Source organism: Alligator sinensis, unplaced genomic scaffold, assembly GCF_000455745.1.
Source record: "Alligator sinensis unplaced genomic scaffold, ASM45574v1 scaffold262_1, whole genome shotgun sequence".
NCBI lineage: Eukaryota > Metazoa > Chordata > Crocodylia > Alligatoridae > Alligator > Alligator sinensis.
Genome location: NW_005841904.1, coordinates 3215107 through 3227742, shown reverse-complemented (window position 1 = coordinate 3227742; position 12636 = coordinate 3215107).

Below are 12636 nucleotides of genomic sequence, written 5' to 3'. Positions count from 1 at the left end.
GCTGCGGTCTGGCATTGGCGGCTCATGTTCATTTTGGAGTCAATAATGACTCCAAGATCCCTTTCTGCCTCTGTGCTCACAAGGGGGGAGCTCCCCAGATTGTATGTATACTATAACACTTCAGAAATTGAGTTTTATGCTATTAATTTAGAATCATAGAAAATTAGGATTGGAAGGGACTTTAGGAGGTCATCTAATCCAACCCCCTATGCAAAACAGGACCACCCCCAAGTAGATCATCCCAGCCAAGGCTTTGTCTAGACCTCTCTGGGTAACCTGTTCCAGTGTTTCACTACCCTCCAAGTGCGAAAATTCTTCCTAATATCTAACTTAAACTTTGCTTGCTGCCACTTGAGACTGCTGTTCCTTGTTCTGTCATCTACCACCACTGAGAACAGTCCAGCTCCATCCTCTTTGGAACCACCCTCTAGGTAGTTGAAGGCTGCTATTAAATCTCCTCTCAGTCTTCTTTTCTCTAGACTAAATAAGTTCAGTTCTCTCAGCCTCTCCTCATAAGTTATGTGTCCCAGTCTCCTAAACATTTTCATTTGCCCTCTGCTGGATTCTCTCCAATCTGTCTACATCCTCTCCGTGGAGGGGGGGGGGCGCAAAACTGAACACGGTACTCTAGATGTGGCCTCACCAGTGCTGAGTGGAACAGAAGAATCACTTCCCTTGACCTGCTGGCAACAGTCCTACCAATGAAGCCCAGGATGCCATTAGCCTTCTTGGCAACAAGGGTACACTGCTGGCTCATATTCAGCTTATTGTCCACTGTAACCCCCAGGTCCTTTTCTGCAGAGCTCCTGCTCAGGCAGTCAGCTTCCAGCCTCCATCCTGGTGCATGGGATTGTTCTGTCCTAAGTGCAGGACTTCGAACTTGTTGGCTAGGGACAGACATTCAAAAAACCTGAGCCTGAATTGATTCAATCTTTGCAGGTTAGTCTAACCTGGCTAGGCTAAATCAGTTTTGTAACTGGACAGACATCTCAGAAATGTAGGCACATGCCTTCAGTGGCTCAGGCTAGGAGCCTGGGGGGCAGAAGGGCGGGGCACTAGAGCAGCCCTCCCTTCCTTCCACAGCATGGAGCTGAGGGGTGCATGGACAGGCTCTGGCAGGATGCTGTGATTAGCCCAACAGGGAATTGATAACAGTGTTTATCACCCAATTAAGAAAACAACGGAGGGACGTTACCAGTTACTTGTTGATTCTGCCTGTCCATTCTACCTTTTGATTCATGTCCAAAAAAGAGGACACCTGTCAGGGGGAGGACAGGGGGAATATGATGGTGGGGGAAACAGTGACCTGCCCGTGCCCTGCCCCTACCCATTCTGTTGCCCCTCACTGACAAGCCACCCGACCAGCCCTGCCAGTGGCCCTTCCTCCCAAACAGCAGTACTCTACCCACCACCCCTTGCTGGTGCCCCTCGCTCCCGACCTGCAGCCCCCTGGTGCTGCCAGTGCCTTGCACACCCAACCCACAGTCACTCATCCCATCCCCTGTGCCCCTCACTCCTGATCTGCAGCCCCTTGCCCGCCTCCCAGCCCTGCCGGTGCCCCTCACTCTGGACCTGGAACCCCTGCCCTGCCCCCCAGCCCTGTTGGTGTCCCGTGCTCTGAATCCACAGCCTCTGCCCCCAGTCCAGCTGGTGCCCCTCACTCCCAACCTACAGACCCCTGCCTTCCCCTGTCCTGCTGCCTGAGCAGCTCCCTCATTGCATGCATGCCTGCTTTCTCTCTCACAGACATGCACACATGCACTCTTTCTGTCTCTTTACCTTGCTGGAGCCTGCTCAGGGAGCACATGACCCCCGACAGCCAATCACCTTGCCCTCTGCTCCCAGCTCCAAGGAGCCAGCCCAGGAGAGCAGAAAACCCAGATATTTGCTCTTATTCTAAAAACCCACCCAGACACAAAAAAAGAGGACATGTCCGGGAAAACCTGGACTTATGGTAACCCTAAGTATGCCAGGATGCTGGGGGTGTCTGGGACAGACATTGCATAAGCCGGTTTGAGCCAAATCAGCTAAGTCTGATATTACATTTAACCAGGTTTATCTCAACCAGTTTCAGCCATTCTCAAACTGGTTTATGTGCACTGAACATCTGTTACAAGTTTAAACCATTTTCTGATCACTTAAACCAGTTTATGTGTAATGTCTGTCCCTAGCTGTCCTGGTTGAACTTCATGAGATTTTTTTTGGCTCAGTCCTCCTATTTGTCTAGGTCATGCTGAATCCTAGTCCTACCCTCCAGCATATCTACTAGTACCCCCCCCCCCCCCCCCAACTTGTAGATGCTTTGCTCTAAACACAAGGTTTTAAGTAGGATTAGTGCTTCAGGAAAAGCATTTATCAAGAAGGGGCCCTTCCTGTGTTGCAAAACAACAGAACCCGTCACACACACCTCTTCCAGTTGCACAATCAAATCCACAAAGCCTTATATTCTGATGCTGATTTCTGATGATGATAAGGAAAAACACGCTACTTGCATGTCTAACAAGCTATAATTAAGCATCTGTGAATTTTTCCATTGTATGTCAAGCGTCTGTACTGCACATACTTACTGTTTTGTAGGTTGAAAACAGCTACTGAAAGCAAGCAACATAATGAATTATTCACATACGAAAGTATACTAATGGCTGAGATTAATTTGAAAAGTTACATCACAAAGTTCATTTCTGAACCCAAATCCTTGATTTGTGGGTTTTCATTTTGGTAAGGGAGCAGTAAAGCAAAGAGATTTAAAGTCATTTTTGAGAGTTTCAAGGGGCTTCAAGTAATGGCTAAAAGTATGAAAACTTATAAAGGCTTTCTGTCAGTCAAACACATTATGGCTTGCAAGGTACAGCATTAACCATGAAAAACAAAATGACTTTCTAGGCTGGTAATCCTTAACCAGGTTTCTGCAGCACCTTAGGGTGCCTCAGGTTCCTTTCAATGGTGCTGCAGGGTGCCAAGCAATGTTACCACTGTTAGGTGTGCAAACAGGAGAATTGCTCTATAATTTTATGTAGTCAAAAATGAGTAAAAACTAAGCATTTTGTCTTGCATCTATAACGGTTGAGAACTAATGGTCAAGACCTAGATTTCTGGGGTGTCACAGAACTCAAACTTTTTTTTTTGCTCAGGCAAGGAAGAATAGAGGAAATGTGCCACCTTTCTGGTAGGTGAGGCCAGCCATTTGTCTGCATAATTATGTAAGGAAGCAAATCTGTTTCCAGCAGGGATTTCAATAAGAAGATACTAATTTGATTCAGTAGGTAAACATTTAGTAAAATTAGTGTGAAAAAGCAGACATGAACTCACTCAGGGAACTGATGGGCAGGTCCCTTGGGAGACCAGTCTAAGGGGGAAAGGATTCCAAGAGAACTGGCTGTATTTTAAAGAAACCTTACTGAGGATACAGGAACAAACCATCCTGAGGATGCACAGGAAGAGTTGCTAGTCTTATATGGCAGAAGATTTGCTAGTCTTATATGGCAGAATATGGCAGAAGACCAGCTTGGTTTAGCAGGGAACTCTTCAGTAAACTAAAACACAAAAAGGAAGCTTACAAGAAGTGGAAACTTGGACAAAAAGCTAGGGAGGAGCATAAAAGTATTGCTCAGGGATGCACAGATTAAATAAGGAAGGCCAAAGCACAGTTGGAGTTGCAGCTAGCAAAGGATATGAAGGGTAACAAGAAGGGTTTCTACAAGTATGTCAGCAACAAGACGAAGATCAAGGAAAGTGTGGGTCCCTTACAGAATGGAGGAGGCAACCTGGTGACAGACGAGACAGACAAGGCTGAAGTACTCTATGCCTTTTTTTACCATGGTCTTCACAGGCAAGGTCAGCTCCCAGACTACTGCACCCGTCAGCACAGTTTGTGAAGATGACTAGCTAACAGTGGTAAAAGAACAGTTTGGGACTATATAGAACAGCTGCACATGTACAAGTCCATAACACCGGATACAATGCACCTGAGGGTGCTGAGGGAGTTGGCTGATGGGATTGTAGAGCTCCTGGCTGTTATCTTTGAAAACTCATGACAACTGGGAGAGGCCCCAGATGATTGGAAAAGGGAAAATATATTGTCCACCTTTAAGAAAGGGAAGGAAGATCCAGGTAACTACAGACCAGTCAGCCTCACCTCAGTCCCTGGAAAAATCATGGAGCAGGTCCTCAAGGAATCTATTTCTTAGCACTTGGAAGAGAAGGTGGTTAGGAAAAATCAGCATGGTTTCACCAAGGGTAAGTCATGCCTAACCAAGCTGGTTACCCTATGATGAGCTGACTGGCTCTGTGAGCGCATGGAAACCAGTGGATGTGATATACCTCAACTTTAGCAAGGCTTTTGATACTGTCTCCCACAACATGCTTGCAAGCAAACTGAATAAGTACGGATTGATGGATAGAAAACTGACTGAATCATCAGGCTTAAAGGGTAGTAATCAATGACTCAATGTCTAGGTGGCAGCCAGTATCAAGTGGAGTACCCCAGGGGTCGGTCCTGGGGCCAGTTTTGTTCATCAACAACCTGGAAGATGGGATGGTGTGCACTCTCAGCAATTTCGCAGATGACACCAAGCTGGGGAGAGTAGTAGCTACACTGGAGGGTAGGGCTTGGATTCAGAGAGACCTAGACAAATTGGACAATTGGACCAAAAGAAATCTTATGATGAGGTTCAACAAGGGGAAATGCAAAGTCCTTCACTTAGGACAGAACAATCCCATACACTCTGGGGGCTGACTGGCTGGGCAGCAGCTCTGCAGAAAAGGACCTGGGGGTTGCAGAAGACAATAAGCTGAATATGAGCCAGCAGTGTGCCCTTGTTGGTAAAAAGTCTAACGGCATACTGGGCTGCATTAGTAGGAACTTTGCCAGCAAATCAAAGGAAGTGATTATTCCCCTCTATTTGGCCCGGGTGAGGCCACATCTAGAGTACTGTGTCCAGTTTTGGGCCCCTCACAATGGAAAGGATGTAGACAGATTGGAGAGAGTCCAGCAGAGGGCAACAAAAATGCTTAGGAAACTGGGGCACGTGACTTACAAGGAGGGGCTGAGAGAACTGAACTTATTTAGTATAGAGAAGAGAAGACTGAGAGGGGATTTAATAGCAGCCTTCAGCTACCTGAAGGGTGGTTATAGAAAGGCTGGAGTTAGCCTGTTCTCAGGGGTGGCAGATGACAGAACAAGAGCAATGGTGTCAAGTTGCAGCAAGGGAAGTTCAGGTTAGGTAGCAGGAAAAACCTTCTCACTAGGAGGGTCATAAAGCGCTGGAACAGGCTACCCAGAAAAGTGGTGGAATATTGGAGGTTCTTAAGACTTGTGTAGACAAAGCCTTGGCTGGGATGATCTCGTTGGGGCTGGTCCTGCTTTGAGCAGGGGTTTGCACTAGACTAGATGACCTCCTGAGGTCCCTTCCAGCCCTGATTTGCTATGATTCTATGATTTCTTCCTTCCTTTTTTTATACAGGTATTGTTTTTTTGCTATTTCTATGCCCTGTCTAACTCTGTCCCTTTAACAAAACAGAGTCTGAGATCAATGTTCACATCCCATATGAAAAGCCTTTTAAACCTTGATTTCTCCTAAAATTAATGAATTTTCTCCTTTCTAACATAATAATGGGCCCTTTTTCTTTCCCCATTGAAATCTGTGTCAGCATTCTCCCTCTCTCTATTTTGCCTCAGGACTCTTGATATATACAAAGGCTCTTCTGTTTTTTTGCTCCTAGTCACATGCTTTCACTCTTAACCTCAGTGCTATAAACTAAACCTCCACCCTCTGTGGTTGGAGATGACCCTGTTTATGTCTAGCTCAAATCACAACAGCAACCATGGTGAAAATTGCTTTTGATGGAGATGATTAGCTTTGGCAAATGGTCATCAAAACCAGTATTTTGTGTAACCTGCTAACTTCCATAGCTTTATGGGAAATTTTGAATAGAAATACTAATAGTTGGGTAACGGTCAGTGAGGGAATAAATAACTTCTCTGCATTGCTTTCCTGCCCTGTCCCTTCAGGTTACTATAGTTAATTCACTGGAATGATTCTGTATGTTTACACAATATAAACTTTGGCTAAAACAGTGGGTAAGAGCCAAATTCAGGGGGATTACTTTTAAATTCCTCGATTAAAAAAGTTTCTGTGAAAGGTGCTGGAATGAACAAAGCCTTCAATATCCATAAAGCAGGTAATGCACATTTAGTCGTTGTGCACATTTACTCATACACTCTTAAGGTTGACTAGTTGGTGATTGAGAATCACTAAGCTAAGACTTCTGGCAAGGGTACAAGAGTGGGGGATTGGCTTTTCATAAAGTTGATGCTGGGACAGTCACTGGAAATTGGGTTGAGATGACCATCTCCTTTGGCAAAGCTCATTCAACAGCCAACAAATGGTAACTTTTGAGAAGGCAGGGTGGGGAGAAATGTTTTAAAACATTTTTATTGGGGAAGTGTCTCATTAACAGCTGAAAGGCCTGAAGTCCTGTTTAGTACTATTCAGAGAGAGCACAAGAAACTGATAATACCCAGAAACAAAGAGCCTCCTGCTTTTTTCTCTGTTTACTTGTTAACTAATAAAACCTCAAAAATAAAAGGGGAGCCTTGTCAGCGAAGAACTGCTGCTGTCTTGCATTGCATTCCCATGGAGCATTCAGAAGATCTTCCCAGTCTATTTCCTATCCCCTCCTGCCTTTCTTGCACCTACCTGGAATGCTAGAATAATTTGGGAGTTCACAGATTCACAGAAGTTTGTGCTGGAAGGGACCTCGTGACATCATCAGATCCAGCCCCCCTGCTCTGGGCAGGAAAGACTGCCAGGGTCAAATAACTCCAGTAAAGTGTGTATCCAGTCTCCTTGAAGATCTTCAGAGTAGGTGCCTGCACCACCCCCTGTACCACCTCCACTGGGAGTCTATTCCAGAGTCTGGTCACACGAACCGTGAAGAAGTTTTTTCTGAAAAAAAGAAGAGGTTTTCTGGAAGGGGGTTGGGAAAAAAAGAAACAAGTAAGAACAAACACCTTGCTCAGCCTTCTCTGAGTTCTGACACAAACAGGCCTCTGTAGGTCATGTAGTCTATCCATTTGTCAGTATAGAAGTGTTCCCTATAGGATTTTCTCCAGTGTTTTCATTAGTCTAATTTTAAATATCCCCAGTGAGCAGCTTTCCATTGCTTCCCTAGGGAGACTGTTCTACAGCCTAATAAATCTCACTGACAGGAAGATTTTCTCAATATTCATCCTAGGTTTTTGTGCTCTCCATTTTATTCCACTAGCCTAGTTATATGCCCTTGTACTACCTTGCCAAAAAACAAAAAAAACATCAATCTAAACCATTTTTATAGCTAATACACACTTAAGGCCCCCATGTGAAATCCATTGAAACTCACAGAAAGGCTCCCAGTATCTTCAGTGGGCTTTGGTTCATGCTCTAGAAATTGAGGTATACCACTTGACCTATTCACCTACATGACAGATTAACATACATCTTTATCAAACTACAAACCCCATTGAGTTTTGTGAATACCATTTCATCTTCAAACTGTACTGCACTGTACTCTCATTGCTGCCTTTTAGTGCTATTTTAGATTGGGTTTCCTGGAAAGGTAAGCAATTGACTAACATTGGAAAGCAATCAAAAGCTGTTCACCTAGATGAACTTCCTTTCAAGTGGAAGCATCCTAGGACAATTACTGTTGTCAGTAAATTAACTAGTTATCTCTGAAGCCACTCTGAAAAGTCACCTGACTTAAAGATCAGGGGGGCCCCCAGGAGCTTTGGAAAAAGGAGTCTCTTTCACTCTATTATAGAAGAATCCAGAAGGTAAAACACTGGCCTATCTTTTTTCATAGATCTTTTTTGCATTGTCTATGAATTTTAAAAGTTCTGCATAAAGTTGATTAATTCCTTGCTTTCATTATTATGCAGTTCCCAAAACGGGAAATGAGTGCACTCAAAGACAGAGCTGTAGACTGTATCTAGCACTCCTAAGTAAGAATGTGTAAGATCCAAGTATAGCAACCTAATGGGCATCTACTACAGGCAGTTCTGGGACAGGGCAGGGAGTGGCAGCCAGAGGAGAGAGGACAAGCCCAGAGCCCCCTGGTTGCTGCCTGGTAGATTCCAGATTTGGTATTTAGGGGAAGCAGCAGCTAGGTGGGAGCCTGGGTGCTGCAAACTAACTCCTTTCGGGTTGCATGCGGCTCAGTCTGCCATTTGGACAGCCCTGATCTAAAAGAATGAACTTCTGCTACTAGAGCTATAAGAACTTCTCTTCATTCAAAAGCTCTAGACCTCAACATAGCTCAGCATCAAAAGGAAGCAAGAGAGACTCGTGTAGCATAGATTACATAGTCTAACATGTAGAGATAGTGACGTGTAAACTCTATTCTCCAGAGACAGGCAAGTCCAACTGCACCACAAACCAGCCTCCGTCATCATCTACGACTAAGAATGGTTGGCAGAAGGCATTGTAGATTTGTGCCTTATAGACGGACTAAACAGTTAGTCTAATAAATTTTTAGCCTTAATGGCTAAGAATGATTGTATACAGGAACTTGTATGTAATATGATTCCCTTCTGTGTCCCTGGAGTTAGCTTACAAGTGACAGCATCCAGAAAGTTAGCACTGCATGTCCATTCAATTAAAAACATTAAACATAGGGCATATCCTATAGTTTCAAGAGTCCAACAGACCTCTGAAATACTGCTGAAGCTATGCAATTTCTATGCCCAAATTGAGAGTGGAGATTTAGGAATGGGGGAATACAGGAAAGGGGGAATCTGGTAGCTATCATCTTAAATGCAAAATTACTGTGGTGGAATTTGTCCAAAACTGTCTTTCAGAACTGCTAGTAATCTTTATTTTTTTAGAGGGTAGGTGAATCATTGGGATGGGTGGGAGGGTGGTTTTATTTTTGTGGGTGAGACTTGCTGGAGGAATGATACTTAGCTCAGAAGTAAGGTTAAAACTGTGGCTGCACAACTTTAGGTCATGTGATATAAGAGTGTTTTAAAGTGGCTTTTCACATAAAATGGTGATTGATAAACATTAGTTTACTGTAGTTTGTGGGCAATTTGAAAGTCTGTTTGATTTCCCTCCAACCATTTGCTCATGTGAATTATGAGTCATCATTGCTAAGAAAAGTGAAGGAGGTTCTTGTGCTGTATTATCATTTGCAGCAGCAGATGTCATATTATCAGCATATTTACTGGAAGACAGCATAGTTACAGGTAGAATACAACCACAGTCACATTCTAGAACAACTACACTCAGACAGCTGGCCATCAGATTGTTACAATACTCAGTGAAACGCCCATAGTAAGGAAGTCAAATTTTGAGAGGTGACCCTACTGCCCTGCTATCCCAGAGACCATAAAATCTAGTTCCAGATTTTATAATGCTTGCAGTTAATCTGTGAATACCCTTCAAAGCCCTTACTAGGAACCAAGATCACTTACCTCAAAGGATAACCATTTGTTATTTCACAAATAATGTAACTAACCAAGTCTTTCACAACTTTTCAAAAGAAAAAGGCCAAATTAGGTGCTTCTGCATCATCTTTTGGACATTAAATATTGCATAGTAGTTTATGACTCTACTACTGTGCTGCTGCTACTCTACTACTTCTGGGCTGGAGATTGGTTCTTTAACCCAATGGGCAGAGCCTTATGCTTTTGCAATCTAACATCCCAGGTTCACTCCCTACAGATGACCCATATATGGGTGTATTATATTTGGCTATGATGTTTGTAACCACTAGACCACAATCTGTTCCCAGAGTCAGGAATAGAAACCAAGAATCATGATGCTCAACATTTCACTAATCCTCTCACTTGCAATGAATTTAGGAGAGTTAGGAACATTATAAGTGACCCACACCTGTGAATAAGAAATGACAAGATGATGAGGCAAACAAAAACACGACTTTCTAAAAGTATCTTAAGATTTTGGAGCAAATCCTATGGATTTTTTTGGTCTAACTCAATATTTTTCAACTTTTAGTATGATAGCAGTATTGCCAACCCTAATATGCCTCAATATTCACATACCAAGATCACTTCTACCCTCTGCATTTAAGAGTAAGTAGTTCCATGTTTATGCTCAATCTTTTGTCCAACTTCTGAGACTACCTGAAAGGATACGTTACTGGCAAATGGGACAGAGTTTATGTATGGACATCCTCAAAGAACTCCTTTCAGAAGCCACCTGACACTAGCAAGATAGTAACCACTCTAAGTCATGGCCAAGCCAACCTAGTGACCTGTAGAGAAATGCTGTATGTCCTAGTGAAGCTGTTTCTGCCCCTCTGCCTCTATCACTATTTATTGATAGTCTATCATGTCTGACAGTAGTTTCTGAAGTACCCATAACAAAGAGAAGACCAAATGCCTGCATCAAATAGTTTACAGTGCTAACTTGGATATAATCCAGTATATGAGAATGATGATTAATGTGTGTGGCTTGGGGAAGGGGAGAATAGAAGAGAATATGCTAATCATATAGATACTTAAGTTTGGGACATGTGCATTCTGTTGGTACCACAGCATAGATGTGTGGAATATGGGTAAGGGAAGAGGAGGGGGGTTGGCCCTGATCTTGTAGGATTTTGTGCAGGTGTCTAATATGATCCAAGTAACCAGAGCCTTGTTGCTAAATTTACTGGAGGCTCTGAATCAGAAATTATAATGTTTTTGCACACACAGATTACTGGTTCTTCTCTTTACATATTGCAGTTACAATCATCTCTTGGCACAATGTCAGCTGTATGGCTTTGACCATAATTACACTTCATGACAGATCATTATTTTTGTTTTGGGTGCTGTCCACTTGTGTTAAAGCCTGGGCTTTGCACTGCTCTCTGAGACTGGAGTTCTTTTTCCCACTGTGATTGCTAACTGTAGCATCTAGCAGGGGCTGCAAGTGCTGGGCAAGGAATATGCTGACTCTCAGCAGTGCTAATTAGTCTGCCTGCAGCGCCACATGAGTGAGACTCTTCTGCTTCCAATATGGAAGGGAGCATATGTTGAAGCAGCATATTGTACTTGAGCATTGCATTCTTTGTCTGGTATGATAAGTTGCAGGGTATCTCAAGGTTATCACTTGTATCTTTCAAGACCAGCATTTTTGTTAGCGGTGTCACTGGTCTGAACAGTTTGGGGGAGAAGCCCATGAAGTCCCCATCAGGAAGAAACTAGTGGTGTACATAGTGAAGGATTTTTGATTGCACTGTGTCCCATTAGAGTAGGTGACATTGTCACTTTTCTTCTTGGTTCCCCAGTTCTATTATTTTTTCATTACACCTTCGCTGTGTTTTCTCATGCTATTCAGAATACACTGGCTTTGTTTAAAATCAAGTTCTTAACTGCTGTCAAAGCTGTATCTAGAGAGCAAGAGGAAAACATACCAAGGTCAAGACCCTAGAGTTTTCAAGAAGCCTGTTCTCCACCTTGAGATTCTTCAGTCATCCAGAAGACCTGCCTTTCTGGCAGGAGCTGTGAGGTGTCATGATTTCTCCATCTGCAAGAATCTGATGTTGCTGAGAAACCTTTCCTCGGGAGACAAAGGCTCTCAGGTCTTCCTGGAGCACCTTGGGCTCTGCCTCCAAGTGCTCACAGTGAATTCTCGTGAGTCTCTTGTTTATTGTTTGGCACCGCTGTTTCACAGGGGCAAGGAAAACCTGAGACAACATCAGATCACAAAATGATCTGAAGTACTCAACTCAGACCTCAAAGGTATATAATTTCACAGAGATCCCAACACAGCACTGGACTTTTCTCACAGATTTTTGTACCAGACCTTTGCAGCTAAGCAGACTTTTTCTTTGAGTCTGAATCTCTGATCTATTTATTTTCTGTCTCTTTGTCTGCCAGGCCATGAGATCTTCTGACTCAGAACACTTGGGAGGATTTTCTGCCTTCTCTCTCAAGTAGATTGCTATAGCTAGACAGTTCCCTGCCATAGAGCACTGATACACAGTCACTGTGATGATCAGGGATCCTGGTTTTCTCTGGTTTAAAAAAATCTCCAGTTTTTGGTTAAAAAAGTAACCCCAAATCCACGTTTTCATAATTTTAATGACACACCACTAATATATAGATATATAAATAGTGGTGTTTCTTTTTAATCATGGAAAAATGTCATTTGGGGTTACTTTTTTAACTGAAAATTGGGGGATTTTTTTAATGAGAGAAAACCAGGATGCCTGGTGATAATTCAAATGGGCAAGATAAATAGTGGGGGAGGCACTAAGGGCCCAGAAGGTAGAGGAGATGGGAGCCCACGAGGGATGGTCATACCGTAAGGGGGCGATCCTCCAGGCCCAAAGGATAACAGTCCCTGAGAAAAGCAAGGGGGGTAAGAGTTCTCAGAAACCCCCTTGGCTCAGCAAGGGCATTCAGCAATGCCTGATGACTAAAAGGGGGGCGTATAACCAGTGGAAGGGAGGCGCTATCACCAAGGAGTACTCCTCTTCGGCCCAGGAGTGTAGGAGGGCTATTAGGAAGGCCAAGGCAGAGATGGAACTCGGGCTAGCGTCCAGGATTAAGGACAACAAAAAGTCCTTTTTCAAGTACATTGGGAGCAAGAAGAGGGCACCAGACAATGTAGGGCCCCTGCAAGACACAAACAGTAATCTGGTGGCCAC